The sequence below is a fragment of the Diprion similis genome, chromosome 2, assembly GCF_021155765.1.
Source record: "Diprion similis isolate iyDipSimi1 chromosome 2, iyDipSimi1.1, whole genome shotgun sequence".
In the NCBI taxonomy this organism is placed as follows: Eukaryota; Metazoa; Arthropoda; class Insecta; order Hymenoptera; family Diprionidae; genus Diprion; species Diprion similis.
In genome coordinates, this window is record NC_060106.1 from 9,510,943 (window position 1) to 9,528,825 (window position 17,883).

The 17,883-nt window shown below is 48.3% G+C and overlaps 1 long non-coding RNA gene across 3 annotated transcripts in view; it reads left to right on the forward strand.

Moving 5' to 3' along the window:
* LOC124416627 overlaps positions 1 to 16,226 on the forward strand; it is a 95,039-nt gene extending 78,813 nt beyond the window's left edge. For 2 of the 3 annotated variants that reach the window (XR_006930788.1, XR_006930790.1), the window contains exons 2-3: positions 15,494 to 15,799; positions 15,987 to 16,226. This is a non-coding gene — a long non-coding RNA (uncharacterized LOC124416627). Of the gene's footprint in view, positions 1 to 10,679; positions 10,780 to 15,493; positions 15,800 to 15,986 lie in introns of those variants that run through there. The other variant, XR_006930789.1, reaches the window with a different exon arrangement.
* The last annotated feature ends 1,657 nt before the right edge of the window (positions 16,227 to 17,883 follow it).

Here is a 17,883-nt window from a genome sequence, read left to right on the forward strand (position 1 = left end):
TCTCCCGCTAGGCTTTACCTTTATTTCCTTCTTTTTTTTTTTTTTTTTTTTTACAAAGATGTAAACCTGATCACGAAAATTCGTAAATATCGTGAACTCGATTTCCATGACTCCGTGCATTCATTCGTCGCCACAATCTTCATCCGAGGTTATCAACTCGGTGGAATCGACCGTATTTCGACGCTGGCCTGACGTGTATTATACGGCTTCGAGGGGGTGGCGAAAACTGTCGCGAGATTCGGGAGCGGGGGTGAGCGGTAGTTAACCCTTGGGATGGGTTATGAAATGGCTTTATGGCAGATCAGAGGCTTGCTTTAGATTGCGTAAAGGGGTACGTCGCTCGCTCTTATGCGCCCCCCGTGTAGCGCGGGCGACCCGAATTCCCGGTGCAAGGGTGCACGCGTACCTCAGGGGGTTCCAGGGGTTGAATCCATCCGTAGAATTTTGGGGAGTGCGCGACACTCTCCGAGGATGTTCCGGGATTCTGTTGCATCCTTGACAGATCCTTACCGGAGTATCGATCTCGTTGAATAAGCCACTTTTTTTTACGGGGATTTGGCGAGTCGTGAAAAGGTAATGGTGCGTCGACTGACGCTCAAGTATCGTGGCTCTTGTAGGTACAAACCGTAATAATTTCGACGAAGGAAGAAGGAGGATCTTTGAATTTTTGAAAGATGGTTTGAGCTCATCTTTTTCCGCATCGTTTACATTTGATTTTACTTTACGTACAAAAGTTTAATTTCAATTTTGAATACAAAGATCTTGCAAAGAAAATCACAGCAGGCTTCCAATTTCGTTACAAATGCGGTTATGATTTACCTTCAAATTGTGAATCACGCGAGCCAAAATCGGAATCATACACAGGGTGTATAATTTAGTGGAAAAATAGAGGCTGCTGTATTTTATTTCACGCGTTTTTATAAGCAGCCGTAAAAATAACAGCTCGCAGTCATTCCGGCACGCACTTACGTGGGTTCGGTAGACACGAAAACCGTCGAAGGAGGTCCGCAGGAATTAAAAGGCCTCGAAACCATGGCGGGCAATAAAAATACACACGCCGCGCCGGAATCGAGGGAGGGCTTTCGTTCGGATATCGGCCGTGTCCGCCTTGCGATATCTTTAGTGGTCCGGACGACACGGGGGCGGCATTAGCCTCGCAGTCGGTAGAAATAGATTATCATAGAGTAGGTACAACTATCTACTACCTACCGGTACGCCTGCAGCCGAGCATTACGAGAACGGTGTCCGATTTATATTTAATAGCCAGATAGCACGAAGAGCCGGTAAAATTCCAGAGGCTCCGCCGGGGACGAACGCCGCTTACCGAACCTGTGAAAGTCGAATACCTGCACGTTTTTCTCCTCCGTACTTCCGGGGTCTGCACGATAGGTATGTACACTTTCCCGCTGAGAACCACTGAGTAATTTCTCCTACGGCTTGGGGTGGCCTGCGAGGCTCGTCAGCATCGGGGTAGGAATAAGGCGAGGTAGGTGCCCGCGATATGCCCAGTAGCCAATTCCTGGCTCTGGGTTCAACTCGGCGGGTCCATTCATCGGCGCGCGATACGTGACCGGTTTACCAAGCCACCAACCTTCTATCTACACGGTCCTTGGCTGTGCCCAGCGCGGCTATATCTACCAACCAAACAACCCCCCGTCCCGGACCCCGAGCCCAGCAGTATCGACCTCGCCGGAGCTAACCACCCCGCAAAATCCGGTGGCAGTGGTCGAGGTCTTCCGAATTTGGGCACCAGGCCCCCGTTGCTCCGCGATTTCACCTCGGATGCAGGTAGGTAGGTACGATTCAGCGCTTACGCGGGAGCAGATACACACACACACACGCACATATGCTTGTTTATATGTATGCATGTGTGCCTGTGTACGTAGGCTCGGTGCGTATTATGCATATGGGCACGAGCTAGCTGCCAGCACACGTGTCCCAGCCGTCGGTCTGTCCGTCCGGAGGAGGTGCCCAGGACTATAAGAACCACGGGAACAGGAGGGACCCTGCAGACCGAGTCATTGTCGCCCAGCCTTCTTCATCTCCATACAATGCGGAGGACATCCATGTTCCCGGGTCTCCCATATCATCAGAATATTGTTAATATGGCTGCCCGTCAAAATTATTGAAAGAGGTAACGCGAGACAGCGAAGGTACCGACGCACAACGGAACCCACACAATCGCAACGTGTGCAGTGCGTCCCTCCCTCTGCAGACGTCCGCCCGCTCCGAATGTCGGTCGCATCGGGCTCCGCGTCACCGTTATGATTCAAAATTCGTTTAACATTTTTGCCCTGTCACTTCTCTGAGCTGAGCGTTGTTTTTTTGAACCGACGATTTTTCACCCCGCATCGCTATGTCGACGAATCCTCTTTGCGGCGGTAGCAATCAAGTCGGAAAATTGAATGCTTGTGAGCAGCCACGCTCTTCTGAAAATAACTGAAAATGGAGTATTCGAACTGTCTCCTGAATTGCGGAGTTGATGAAGTCGTGAAGGAAACGAGTTAAAACTGATACAAAACGGGAATTGACAAACGTCGAGGTGAGCGGCGTGGTTTTCGGCATCGCAATACCTACGTGACAGAGGAGAGGCATTATGCGTAATAGAGATTCCAACTGTTAGTGTGGCAGAATAGGTTTCGCTCTGAATAGTGGCAACAGTTGCGGTTTATGAAATTAAATCGGTCTACGCGACCGAAACGACTGCCTCGTATCTCCTTCTCTGTCTCTCGCTCTCCCTCCGTTTCTCGCTCCTGGGCTCGTCGCTGTACAACCGAGGGGACTTTAAAGGGCGTTTCAAATTTTCTCGTTTCATATTTGGGCCGCTCTGCAGCCTCGCTTTATGCGCAATAACATGCCTGTGGCTAAACGTGGTACGGAAACTCGCTTCTCGGGAATTTCGCGTATCAAACTCCATTTCGCAACTAAAAATCGATTGTGTAATCTGCAGTCTGCACGATATAAGGGCGATTGAAGAGAAGTGTTGCATCGATCTCGATCACTGTCTTTTTTAACTATTCCGTTTAACACCCTAGGTGAGTAATTAAATTTGATTATCCAGAAATTGTAAATTATACATCGCAGGCATTTCTTGCGCGCTTTGCCAAATGCTTGCGTAATTTTGCGTTTAACGCGTTTTCCGGATCGAGCGAATCGTCAAATTTCGTGGGACTAATCCTCAAAGATTGTTCCTGCAACCCGGCTGTTTATCTCCGCGTGTTGCAGAGCGTCACAGCTAAGCTCTGAACCGCGTTAATTTTAACTTCATAGACGAATTCGGATCTCTGACTTCGGGATAAGTCGGTACGCTTTGCCACGAAACTTTATGCACCCTCTCATCCCCCTTGCCTTTTCTCTCGCTCGCGTAATGCCACCCCCCTGCTCAGCCTCAGTCAGTTTCCCCGGCATCCGACGTGTCTCCCGGAGTTCATATATTAACCAAAGAGTTTTCCCACCCGCGACCGTAACTCATTTCGCAGACGTTATCTCCGCCAAATTAAAAAACTGTCGTTGGCCGTCGCGCGGCGGAGCTGCCGGAGAGAGATATACATATATATCTTCATTCATATATATATACACATGGAGAGAGAGAGAGAAAGAGAGAGAGACGGGGTGAAGTTAGTAGGCTGTTGGCAGTATATCAGAAGGCTGAACCCCCGTTCATACTTCGGTGGTTGGGTGTAGGAAGACAGGCAGGCGGATAGGTGAGGCTGCGCCCTCTCTTTCCCCCACTTTCTCCTTAACTCTCCCCCTGCGCCCACCCCGAAGAGTCTCGTTTCTCCGTGGCGGCGTTGCGATGCACACGTGTTTCGTAGCACGGGATCAGAAGGAGGGAAAATCGCGCGACGCGGCGGTACGTACGAGTTCTTCCTCCCCGGGGAGTCAAGCGCGCTCGTACCATTTTGCATAAATCGCGAGACACCCCGTGCGTCGAACGAAAACCACCCCGAGATATTCGGGGAATAGGCGAGGCGTCCCTGCGTAGTACCTTCGGTTGCTCCGAAATTCCGCGAGATGCAGCCTCTTTTTCAACCTCCTCCGCGTGCGACGTAGGCTTCCTTGATAGCCTTATGAAAATAACAACGACGGTATTATAGAAAATTGAAATCCAGAACTATAGGTATAGTATAATTGACTTTCAGCGTTGTTTCGCCCGCCCAATGCCGCCTACACTTATGTCATACCTACCTAATCCATGCTTGTATACATACATATGTGTATTATTATATACTCCGGTTCCGAAATAGCTCGCGCTTATAATTATATCTGTATGAGAGCGTAATCATCCGTGTGTGCTGTAATGTTCAATAGTAAGTTGAACGGGAGAAGCCCCTGCTTGGCGTGGCTTAGTTTAACAATAACCACAATATGCTGTGGCCCTTCGCCCGGACTCTTACTCGGCAACTGGCTGCTTTATAGTATTGTTTTATAGCCACCGTGATAACTTTGGTCTATGGTGTGAGGCCCCGTTTCGGGGTGCCGAGGAATAGAACGAAACAATAGCTCAGGGTGCGGTTAATGCTTATGCTTTCCTCGATACGAGGGTGCGGAGAAGCTTCGACGAGTCGATCTTAATTATCTCAATCTGGGTCTGGGATTATTCATTTTTTTGTTTCATTTTGAAAATTCTTAACAAACTCTGTACATTCAGATTCTGCGTTTCGTCGCGTTTCAATGATTTCTATGCTCCTCGCACTGCGCAGTGACAGTTATAGTAACTCGTAAATCGTCGTTCAAATCGATATGAAATTTATATGATACGTTTCTCGCACCAATTTTCACGGGGAAAAAATGTACTCTTGAAGAAACGGTGAATCATTTTTTTCCCATCTCTTGTTCTTTTTTTCATTGAAATCATAAAGATCGATTTTTAAGTGACAAGCCGAAACTTAATGCCTGATATATTTCTTCTCTTCTTTTTTCAGAGTAGAATATTTCGATATTTTCATTATACTTGTTTCGGGTAATTTATTCATCCGGAACTATCCGAAACCGTTGTCGCCCATCGTAATTCAACGCTTCCTACTGAAATCGTGGTATATGCATGCATTTGTCACACTTGTTGCGATATCTCGGTTTGAAAATGAAAGATTCAACTGCCGGAATCGGTATCGTATAACTTTGAAAATGAACAAAATTCCGTTAAATTCTGCTTTCCGGTATCTGGTTTCTTTTCCCTGGTAGGCCAGAAGGGTTAATTGAGGTCCCGTAAAAAACTGTAAAAATAACAATGGAATAAAATCGTGCTTGTTTTCAAAGCTCATACCGGAGTCAAAATCGATAATGGATAATAATTAGAGTTATTAATGACGTCGGCCGTGACACGTCAGAATTCAGCCCACTTACGATACGGGGATGGCGATGGGGGGCAGAGCAAGGAGAGGGGAAGGGGGAAGAAATACCTATTCAGGTGCATCGCTGGAAGCCACGCGGTCGCAGGCGGTAAGCAGGCAGTCGGGCGAGGTGGCTTACGCAAGGCTCCATGCCTATAAGTTAAGATTAACCTTGCTTAGCGGTCTTGGGCCTGGGTCGGTAACGAATGGGGACATTTGACGGGATTAATTTATGTCCAGTTTGGTAACCGAACGAATGAACGAACGAACGAACGGGCGAACGTCGGGAAGAGAGCCTAGGCGAGTGGTGCTGGCTGGAACGAGCGAGAGAAGAAGGAGCGCGGTGAGACAGTCGGAGAGGCAGAGAGGCAGAGAGAGGAAGAGAAGAGAGAGAGAGAGAGAGAGTGCAGCCGAGGCACCGTTTTTAGAAAATACCTACGTGTTCTCTACCTCTTTTACTTTGATTTCTTTTTTCTTTCATTTTTATTTCTTTTCTTTTTGTAGTTTTATCTTCCTTTTTTTCACCTCGGCATTGGCCATGAGAACACGGGTTAACGGTGTTTCGACGAGAATCCACGCGGAGAGATAGAAAGAGAGAAGGAATCTACCCATTACGGATGCCAAGAAACGCAGGTTGAAAGGTGCTGGCCTCCTCACATGTCAGATGTATAAGCCTATCGCCGATATAGCAGAGACGTGCCTGCCGCACGCAAACTCAGGGAAAAGTTATAGGTAATGTGTATTACACCTACCTCGCTCTTACGTCGCCTTGCATACGTGTATTCACGCACCGATCAGAAGACCTCGCGGGATCACATCGACCGTAAATCAAGCTCGAATCATCGCTCGCGAATTTAACAGTCTTGTGAAATTGAAAAAGGGAAAATAAATTTTGCGCAACGATTGCTACATGCGCGATTCATCAGAAATCGCGCGGCCGACTCGCACTCTCGAAGGGAACGATATTATAGCGAATCGGGATTAGACGGAGGTGCGGCCGAGTTTCCTGCAGGCTGAATTCACAGTTTTACGAGCATTCCAACGGCGCGTGGAGGTATCGGAGTCCTCGACGCCCCGGCGGCCCTGGTTTCCCCCGACTAGCTGCAGGTAGATATCAGGTTTTGGATCGGAGATTTTCACTCCGAGTCAGAGTATCGCTTCGAGATCCCCGCTGCGGGGGCGGGCACACCTCACCACCAGGACGATCCCGTCGGAGCCGCAGGGAGGAGACGCGGGGGAGCGTCATCGAGAGAACGTCGTGGCGATCAGCCGGGAAGTGCGCGCCCGTACGAAGGAATAGGAGGAAGACGATGATCGGGTTGCGGGAGTGAATTGCGCGCGCGGTCGATTCCCCCCCTCGGGTTTCCATTAGTTCGGTATTTATCACCGAGGCAAAGCAGCTTAGGCGAGATTGGTTTCGCTTCGGGACCCGGGCACATCCGGCGTCCGAGCTGCTGCAACCGGCCCACCGAGCGCTTCTTCTTCTTATCCCGTGCCACGCACCGGGTGATTGATAGCGACTTAGCAGATAGCGATCGGAGGCTGCACCTGACCGGACCGGGTCCGGACCTCGTGCACCGCAATCACCACGCCGCGAGACTGGCCGAACCTATTATTCGAGGTGGCCACGGGCTATCGACGGACCAATCTCCCTCGGGGTGGGTGTCCCGGGGCACCGAGGATCGGCCGACGCCCTGCGGGGGGCGCCCCCGCCCGCCGACCTGGCACTAGACACCTCCTTAGACACCCTTTCAATTCCCCATATATACGATAATCATCGCTCGGACCCCGCAGGACTCGACTTGGCCTCGAACTTGTACATTTTCACCGAGCATTGCACTCTGCGCACTACCTCCGAGCGGGATGGATGAGGGGAGAATTAGAAGAAAGAAGAAAGCGCAATGACTTTCTCTCGAAGTGAGCGAGTTGTTGTGTATTATACCGTTAAATTTTGGTTGGGCCCGTTTTAACGCTTGAGGGGTGAGGCGCCTAGTCGATGGAACTATGAGCAGCGCTATCGATCAGAGAATTTGTTCACGTCTCGACCGTTTAAAATCACTTCTTTCGCCCCAATGATTCGTATAAGACATTTGGCAATACTTACAGACAAAAAATGTGTCTGTTATTGGTGAGATATTATTCATTTATGTTATTATGTATAATATGTTAAATCGCGGTTATTATACCAAGTACGGTGAGAAGAGATCGGTGTTTCGTTCGCTTGAAATATTTATCCCATCAACCGCGCAGCGTGGTTGATTCTCGATAATAATTACTTTTCACGATAACGGTTATACACGTACATTGTGCTTCAATATACCATTCACCCTGGGAAGAAATCAAAATTTTAGAAACATGACGTGCCTTGACGAGGATCAGTGAGTCCATGTCCGCGGGCAGTCTTTCGATGTTTTCTAAACGGTGCAAAAAATAATCAATGTTTTCTATAGATCATGTCCGCAATCAAGTTAGTTTCCTCGCTAGTACTAAATGGTGCTATAAAAATGAAACTAAAAATAACAATTGTGTCTTCTCAATAGTATATATTACTTAATAAATTTTACGTGAAACGGGATTTCCTGCAGTGAATAAAATTTTTTTGGTTACTCGGTAAAAAATGATTCAAAGTTGCAGACATTTTGTGCTTCCCACTATGTAAGTCTATGTAATTTTTACTGTAAAATAATTTATATTCATTCCCCTTGACTTTCGAGTATGAGAACACTTAAATATAGCGAGTGACTCGAGAAGCTTGGTACCCGTCGTCAAATTTAGAAACAAATGAGATTTGGTATAAAAAGATCTTCCTCTTATCTGGATCCACTAATCTGTCTGTAGAATTCACGGGACAGCATGTCGGATGAATCGATTTTTCAAATTAAAAAACCACTCGTGACCGTTTTTGGGCGAAGCTGTAATAATGACACCACTCGAAGCTCGCCTACATGGTGCGTTCGGCGTTTAATTTGCGACGGAGGAAACGAAGCGGGAGTCTGCCGCCGCCGCCCGTTCAACATGAGAAGACGTGAAGTAGCCTCGGGCCTAAAACTTTTCGGGTGACTTGAGAGAGTGAGATCGGCCGGCTCGGTGCCTGGCTCGAATTTCCACCTGTTCGCTTCGCGTTAATATTAATAACACCGGCGTAATGCCGAGCTGAAGAATGAATATAATTCTGCCCAGTCGACTGGCGCTAATTTAAGAAATACCTATGAAATGTACCTACGCTCCTCGCACTCAGCCAGGGTAAACAATTATACTCCTCTCAGACGAAGCAATTACATTAGCACATCACCGACGAACCGCCGAACCTTCTAGCTGCGATTCTCATCTCCTTACCTACAAGAAACCGCACGGTATATATGATAATATTACAGGAATTCGCCAAAATGTCCGATATCACCCAACCAATCCTCACCGCTCAACGGGGTGCTTGTTCGTTTGCTGCGGTATTGTTTCCGTTTTATGATCACTGTAAGTAACGCAGGAGGGCAATCTATAGGTGGTAAATTTTCTAAAGTATCTATACAATCACAGCGTATTTTCATGCTAACGAAAACGAGCGCCCGAAACGTTTCTCAGGCTGACAATATGTGACTTCGACCCGCGAATATAAACCAGGGGTGAAATAAACTTTGGTTGCATATGATTAGATCCGATCGCAAAGCGACGAGAATTCCTTGTGCAAATCTTTCGAGGCGGGAATAATATTCGCTAGGTATTATAGTGGCCAAGCACGGTTCCGTAGTTCTCCACGTGCTGCAAGTTGAGAGGTCCAAAAGTCGTACATCAAGTTTTGACTTACGTAAAAAATAATGGTCGATTTCAGCCGCGTGTGCGTCATTCGCAGTTAATAACGGTGGTCAATTGTCGGCGAGACTCGGTAGAAAAATGAACCATTGCCAAGTTTTTTGAACCACCGTTCTTCGCGATTGACTATGCCTTGCGATTAACGCTTTCGAAGGAGCCTCGGCGGGGATTTGCCGGGTCTGGAACGGGAATTAAGTCTGTAGGGTTCTGAGCCGCGGCGATATGGAAACGCACGGCGTGTAAACTGTCCAATAAGTAAGGCCCCGAACACGGGCCTCACTTGTAGCCCTTTGCTTCTTGTAGGTATACGTTGTTGCATATAATATAGTAACAAGGGCCTGGTCGCCATAAAGAATACCCGAGAGACAAGAATAAAAGCGGGTTGACTTATTCCAACCACCTCTGAGTAAGCCTCGCTCTCTATAGGTATACATGGGCCCGTTCGTACCGCGAGGTCCGGACAGAAGCCGGGCCTCGCACTCGCTGAATCATGGGACCCGTACGAACTTTCGATATTGGCCGACCTTTCTGATCCAAGACACGCGTTCCTTACTTCCCAAATATAAATGTGTCACGTGCCCGAAGTTTATGCCCTTGCTTACATAAACCACGGAGTGAAATGCTTTATGCAAAACAATTATCGATGTTACTTACGACGAAGGGGGAAAAGATTGGGAGGAACCGAAACTTCGGTTGAGTGAATTTTGTGTAACACGCGCGAGATGATCGAGACGTCGTCAACCTGCCAAACCTGATCGATTGACCGGGCGACGCAATTCTCGGTACATCAGAACTAGGAAGTACTCCGTTCCACAAGCCGTAAAAATCGTTGACTCTAGGCCTTCTGGCCTCTTGTTGTCAGAGGAAAGGCGAGCTGGCGATGGCGTGGTGGCCTGCAGCCGGGTAAAAGATGTATATTTGTCCGCAATCGAGGTATACAAATATGCTTCGCTACACGAGGTTCGATGGTTAAACAACGTTCAGTTGTACGAGTTGTATAAGTAATTGCGTCAATTCCTGCTTCAAAGATGTTTGGACAAAGCCCCGTCGAAAGGGACTGTATAAGTATTGCGTAATGGTTCTTTCAAAAAGCCTTACGTAATTCTCGCGAAAGCGATCAACGGGTGACGAACAAGTGAGCGTCATCTGCGGCTCATCGTTCCTCCGCACGTCACGCCTCGTCGATCTTATCAGATGAGCGGTGGTGCGTCGGACAGTTAAAAACTCCTCGAAATGGTGGACGAGTTAAATACGAGCAAGCTGACCGGAGTGCAGGTCTACGTATCCGACACCGTGCCAAGTGTATCAATTCGGAGGTAGATTCAAGGTCGGTAGTTTGGCCGGCAAATCTGGTTGCAAATCACAGTCGGGACCCGATCGACGACGGCAATTAGGAAAAAAGCGTGGATTTTTGTCGCGAGTCTACGACGCAGGCGCGCCGATATCGATGGCTATTTTTAGCGAGGAGTCAGAAGTGCACACGGTGTTGATCTCGCGTCAGGTGCGAGAAGAGAGTAGTACGCGACACTTGCTCGGTGTGCGGCGTGTATTCCGGGGTCGCATCGCCGTCATCGACGACGCTGTCAGCGTTGGATTTCGTCGGGCGTAGAGTAATAAACATGCAGACCGCACTGCGGAGGTATGTATGTATTGTATATGCGCCTTACGCGTCTTCGGACGACAAAGCTCTTGTAATAATATGTAGAGGAGGCGTAGATGGAGCAGGACGACAGCGATAGGTACGGAGAAACAGTGAATTCTTTCAGAGAAGCAAAAATATTTATCAACGCAATGTTTACCGAGGCACTCGGCGTCGGCCTGCCATTTGTTTAATTTGTTAAGTGTTAATTTTATATAATTTTTTTCTCAAATATTGATGGATTGCGAGATGGCTAGAACAGTGCACATCGGGTGACGACGGACTGCCGCATGTCCGTACACATATACTGGTGGCAACCACCTAAATAGCTGGACAAACATCCTTGCGTGCTACTTGCTCTCGGCGCGGACAATATTTTCCACAGGTGTACCGATTGCATACCCACCTATCTATATACGCCGCTACTGCATCTCAGCGTCTCGGCGTCTCGGCGTCTCGGTGTCCGAGCTACACGTCGAAAGTTTACGAGTGGCGTTGCTCCGTCGAGATGACAACGAGATTATTATGAATAGCTCGACGTCGCGCTGTCGATGCCTAGAAACCGGCTGAACGTTTAGCGGCGTAGCCGCGTAGCTGCCGCATGCCTGCGGTAGCCACATCGCAATGAGAGGATCAATGCGCCGGTTTAACGCTTTGAAAAGCCTGGCTACGAAACCAGCTGCGCCTAACCAGGGAGAGTAATAGAATCTTCCCGGTGTCCTTTCAATTAATTTCGACAAAGGGACGGCGGAGGCTCTGCCTGTTATCCGAAGGTGTTTTCCTCCCAGGATGAGGAGCTCATCGCGCCGGCATAATTGGTGCGTGTGTAAGTCGCATCCGACGCCTGACACGCACTCGCGCAGAGCTACGTGGTAGGCCCCGTCTGCTTTCCGGTTCGGGTCCTCCTCGGCCGACTCCGGGACCAGAGTGGCGACTTTGCCTGGCCCCGGGCTACAGACGATGATCGCTGCCTGACCCACGCACACCGGCGCACACGCACGCGGTTCAACCCGGCTGACCCAGCTTCGAGGGGGCTCGTGAATTCGGAGGTTCGGACCGGCTCCTCGCTCCCCATGAGATACCCGGGCCCCTGAGGCCCCGTCGCGATTGCCGTTCCGCGAAACTGAGCCACTACACCGGCAGCTAGAACCTCGGGTAGACGCGATGCGATCCCTGACTATTCGCTTCTCACACGAGGTGCTTTTAACCGTCTCTGTCTTGGAGATTCGCGAGACAGATGAAAACTAAGAACGCGTATTTCGACGGTTATTGTACCTGTAGTATACGTTCAGTGCTTCACGTTGGATCCCAGAGTGTAATGATATACGTACCTTGCAGTGCTCGAAATTCCAAGTGACTTGTCGAGCCGTTCTTTTCCCCACTGAATCGAGGTTGAAACTCGTAAGAAACAGATTTTTTGTTCATTGATAAAAGATACGACGTGATCGTCAAGTTTTTATTTTCAGTTTCATCGGTAATTTACATAGATTCGTATTTGGAGTGAACAAGTAGTTTTTCAGCGATGCTCCAAACCAATTTTACGTTTTACGCAATGTTGCGAAAGTATTCCTCTCTAGAAATTATTCCCTTCATCCTTTCCGTTTGAAATTCGTAAATTGTGGGAATAAGTTTGGCAGAAATTGACGAGGATGTTAGATTGACTTAATGCTGATTGTCTCAATCTCGGTTACTTTGTCGCGTTGAAGTGACTCCGGCGTTGAAAGATTCCTGTGCTAATGTTATGCGCGATTCCCTACCCCGTGAACGAAAGAAAGGTCCGTAGGCAAGAGCGAGGTTCGCGGGCTACGGAGGAAGAGGCAGTCGAGCGAACAGCTACCACCAGTCCACTTGTTTTCTGTATACTAATGGGAATGAAAATGAGACGAGCTCGCTTATTTTAATTTTGTCAGGTGCAAAGGACTCAGACTTGTTCTCTCGCGTCCTCTCTCTTCCAGCTACTCTGTTTGTATACCTGCTGACTGGCTGACTCGACTTGGCTTGCCACGCGCGCCGCTACCAGGTTGGGTTAGGTACGGGTGCTGCATCGTTGAATGCATAATTTTGTAGTAGCAATTAGGATTTGATGAGCCCCGCTCGCTCGTGTGTCAGCCTAAGCTCTGCATGTTTGTTCACAAGACAATTTTGTTCATTTCACCACACACTGAAAACCGCGGACGCGTAATTATAGTCCGTGAATTTAAAATCTACGCTCTCTTCCTGTATCGTATTGTTCACGCGTGCAAAAATTTGCAAGCTAATAATTTGCTAAATCCTTGTATATGTCAGCGATCGTTGTGTTTATATCTATAGATATCGCATGTCTACTCTGTTGATATAATTTTGTGGCAAGTAGGAGAAATTCGCAAAGTTTTAATAACAATTCGCTAAATCGGCGGAAGATGATTATCGACGAACAAGTTCGATTCCCAACGTCAATATATAACGGCTCGAAACTGAGTTAGAAATCATGCGAACCAGCGAGACGATCATTTAAAAATGCAGGCTTTTTTCAACGGTCGTTTTCCCTCGCCCGAAGAAGTAGAATATAGGCAGAAACCGTCATCGTCGGATACGAGAGAGAAATCGTATATTTCCTTCTTCCCGTGAAGAGAACCGATCCGCAGTCAGCAATACCGATCTCCATTGTCGAACAACGAACTTGGCCGAGGTAAAAACGGTTAAAAAATTTCAACCCCCACCGCTCGGTCTCGATTTCGGCAGTTGCTTTGCCTGACAATGGTGTGGCACTTCGGAGAAAGGATTGCACCCTGGGTCGGGTCGACGGGCAGTGGTCGTTTGACGTAGGACATTCGTAAGAACGGATCACGCATGTGCACGCACACATGTGTGTAAGCTGACAAGAGTATGCGTGACGCGCGTTCGCGGTGCTCGGCTGGGAGGGGGACTGGAAATGAAAAAAGCGAAGAAGGACGGAAGGGAGGACGAGGAGGTCTCCTCAAGACCGCGAAGCAGGATCATCTATCTGCGGGATGTGATCTTCCGCGCCTCTCCCCCCCTAGTTTCGCCCCGTTTTGGCCCGATCCCCCCCTTGTCGGTTCACCTTCCACACCCCGGACCTTGGGGGTCACAATAGTTTGCATACACTTTCCCATAGGGATGACACCGTCTGCTGAGACTAGGAGGCATGTATACCTGGACCCCGTGAGGACAACGTATGGAGATCTATGCAAAATAAAAATCACACGTACCTGAGGGCCAAGGATGGATGTGTCCGGGGTTCCTCAGGGGTCGCCGGGTTCCTTCTAAGTTATTGTTCCAGAATCGGAAGAAGGGTTACCCAACTACCCCTTAATTTAAATATGCAACGAACCAGGTATATTCAAATGCGCAGGTAGGCGAATGCATATTACCTGGGAGCGCTTCCTATTCAAACATTCGGCCGAACCCTGATCATTGGAGATTTATAAAAGCAAGAGGCTCAATCTCCGAAGGAGGAAGGATGCTGTGGGAAAACTCATTCGCTAGTCGCTGCTCTCTGCTTTGCCTATCAGCCCATGGGGGGTACGCGAAGCCTTCAAGGTTTAAAGGCTCCGCGGTATTCAAAGTTTAAAGCCCGTGTCTAACCTCCCGAGATACTTACGACCTCTTGCTCTAAGGGTGAATCTCTGCTAATACAACCGTTGAAAAAAATCTTACACCATCTAACGGACTCTCGGCGAGGATAGGTTGTAGGTATATCATCGTGGGAAGAGAGCCGGTCCATTTAAATCGTGACGTCGACTGCACAGGGGCCATAAAGTTTGAGAGGCAGGAGAACGGTTAGTTATCGAAGAGACAGCGTCGGCTCTACGATTATCTCTACGCCTGGTAGGTACCCACTACGATGTGTAATCAGAGATCGAAATAATTATGGTATACCCGGTGAAGCTGGAAGCGATTCCCACGATATTCACGTGTGTGAGATGATAGCTGCTTCCGCCGGGGCGCGATAATTTCGATATTTATTGCATTAAACAATCTCGCCGAAAGGCTGCTACAATTTATTAATCTGTTTGATTTAACACTGGCCGAGGCAGGTGCAGAGCACTTGACTCGCGTGACTACCCGAATAAAACATGCTTGATTTTAATGAGAGTGAATTAAAATAATCCCATTGACTGTATTCAGACACGTGCTGCAGTCCTGTTTTTAGTCTGAATACATTTCGGATCTCGGTATGGGTCACAACCATCTACTCTCATGTGAATGTACGTAGAGCGTCACAAAAAATTATGCATACATAAACGTTCTAGTACGCTCTAAGGCATATAATGACTATATTAACGCATTGAGCTTGACGAAAGAAAAAATGAAGTTGAGAAGAAAACGAAAAATTTCATTAGCCTGATGCGAAGAACGCGAAGAACGCAAACACGCGATCCCGGGATTTCGAGTATGCGTTGCCACTTCCACAGTCCAGGCCACGATTTGTATATTCATCGACAAGTTTCTTAATTGTGGCACTACAAGTATCACGCCTTGGGATACTAATATGCTTCGACTCGTCCGGTTTTTGGATTAAAGAAACTGTGTCAAACGAATCCGAATTCATGTTTAAGCTAAGGTCGATGTCTAAAAACGAAACGGAATTTGGGTCAAAATCTGCCGGTAGAACGGCTCTCGAATCGATTTTGTATTAATATATGTGCCTAATCGATGATTTCCTCCGATAATTACGTGCCAGTGGGCTGACCGTTCATTCGTTATGTTACAGGGTCGAAAGTGAATGCAACTCCACCTATAAACGACGGAGCCAAAATCCTTCCGGTGCAACGTTCTCACCTACCAATATTTTCACGGTTGTAAAGCATACCTCCGCTGCAGATTTATGCAAGCACACACACAAACGTAAGCGCACCTTCATGCATATGGGAGGCGCGTGTGTCCTACGCAGTATGCAAATGGTCGACCGGCGGCGTGCGCCGAGCTCAGCGACACATAACCATAACCATCGTATGGAAACGGAGTGAAGGAAGATGAAGGAGCCTTGCCACTCTAAAGAAAGGATCACTTTGTATAGGTTAGTACACTTGTTTGTTTCTCTCTGTAGTGTGACTTGTTTTTTTTTCTAAATTTTTTTTCGTATTCTGTTTTACCATTTCTCCTTCTCTCTCTCTCTCTCTCTCTTACTCCCTTTTTTTTTAACGGATAAATAATTCATCGAGGCTTCATAATGATTATGCTAATCTATGAACCTGTTACTCCAGAGTAGTCGTCGGGGGCTGCTGTTGAATGGAATGGACGACGGTAGGTAATACCACTCAGCTACTCGACTACCGCATCGCCACTGATCCCGGCACGAGCCACGCTGCTTCAGCTGCTGCACCTTGCGCTCGCGTTTTTGGGGAAGAAAATGGGGAAAAGGTCTTTTCACCGTTCTGCCGGGGATTCCTGAGCCGGGAGAAAACGAGGCGAAGAAAGAAAAAAAAACACACACACACAACAACACCCAGGTACGTGTTCTCTATTTAGCATTCACATCGACGAGAGTATCGCGGAGAGACCATTGAAACCGGTATCCGGACACTCCAGATTCGTCATCATCTATTCAGTGCAGGTGCTTCCAGGGATCGGCGAATCGAGTCTTTCCCCGTGTATCGATGGTCCGCGAACCACTTCCGGCTCGAATATTCAGCGTTCGAATTGAACGGGGTGCGAGGTTCGCGCGTCGAGGGAGGCGCGCGTCGCTCCTTAGCCGGGTTATTAGGATTTGTGGTTATCTCGGGGCATCTAATAAATTGCCGAGAGGCACGGGTCCCCGGTGTGTGCCGTGTGCGTTAACAGTTAGACCCTGGCCCAACTCCCGAGTTGAGCGGCCGCGGAATGGAATGTGGATACTCGCGTGGCGTACACACGCGACTCTAGGAATGCTGGGGCCCGTTTATGCAGCTCGCCGACAAACGTGTCCCAGGGTGAGCACAAAATCTGGGTTGCAGGTTCTCCCATGATCGTCTTCAAAAAACTTTCCCGAGTCAGGGATATACATGAGTGAAAAGTTCTAGCGAACGCGCGGAGACAATTTCCGCTCCGAGAATATCGACGCAACAGCTGATCTTGCGGGGCTCGGTTTCAAAACGCCTCTCAAACTCAGGGGGACCTGGTGCCACAGAAGCGTCCGGCCTTTTCAACGGGATGTCAATAGGAGATACTTGATTCCCTTGCACCAGATCTGATCATTCCCATTTTTCAAACACACTGCGCTACTTCCTCTGCCCCCCCCCCCCCCCCCTCCCCCTGGACCCTCGGATCTACCGAGGCTGACACAACAGGTAGAGCAGGTAGCTCACCCGGAGTTTTCCCCTTCTGAGATTCGGGCAAGGGGTTCGGAAATTGGGAATCGGGGCCATCGGGCCCCACCCAGACCCAAGAACCGCGGCGAGGCTTGGCGGGGAGAAGGGTCCGCTCGCATGTAGACAGGGGGGTATGTTCCGGGAGAGTTAATGTGTTTCCTTTATTATGCAATATTCAAACCAGCCCGGAGACCTTACCTGCAGGCCGGAACCGTTTAGGGAAATTTTTCAGTGTTATTCAAACGAGGGTCCAACCGAAATGCATCCCGACCTGCATCGGGAACTATATTGATCATTCTTCGATGAATGCGCGTTAACCTTTCTCGCAGCTCTCCTCGTCTCGGTTCTTTTCCTTCGTCTGTCGTCGGCTTCGATCGTCCAACGGTTTTTTTTTGCATACATAACTACGCGATCGATGTTATTATACGTTACAAGGATCAGGCGAGCCAGTTTACACTACACGGAGATTTTCTCGAAAAGATATGTAAGAGATTACGGATTAAATTTCGGGTATTAAAACTACAAACGGGTGCTCCGTGAAAAAATTTTCGGTCACGAAAGTAATGGGTACTAACCAAGAGGCAGAAACATGCCTAAATCATAAGTGTGACGGAGTGCGTTAGTGCAGTAAACCATTACGGAATATGTACGTTCGTCTTTGAGACGTGATGAACGGCTGTATATAGAGGAGCTGTATTTCATGTTTTTTTTTTCTTACTTTTTTTTTATGAAAGTTACACTTAGCCAGCTAATATTTGAGTGCATGGGAGATGAGGTGGTGTAAGTCACGGGCAGAATTTTAACTAGAAATATA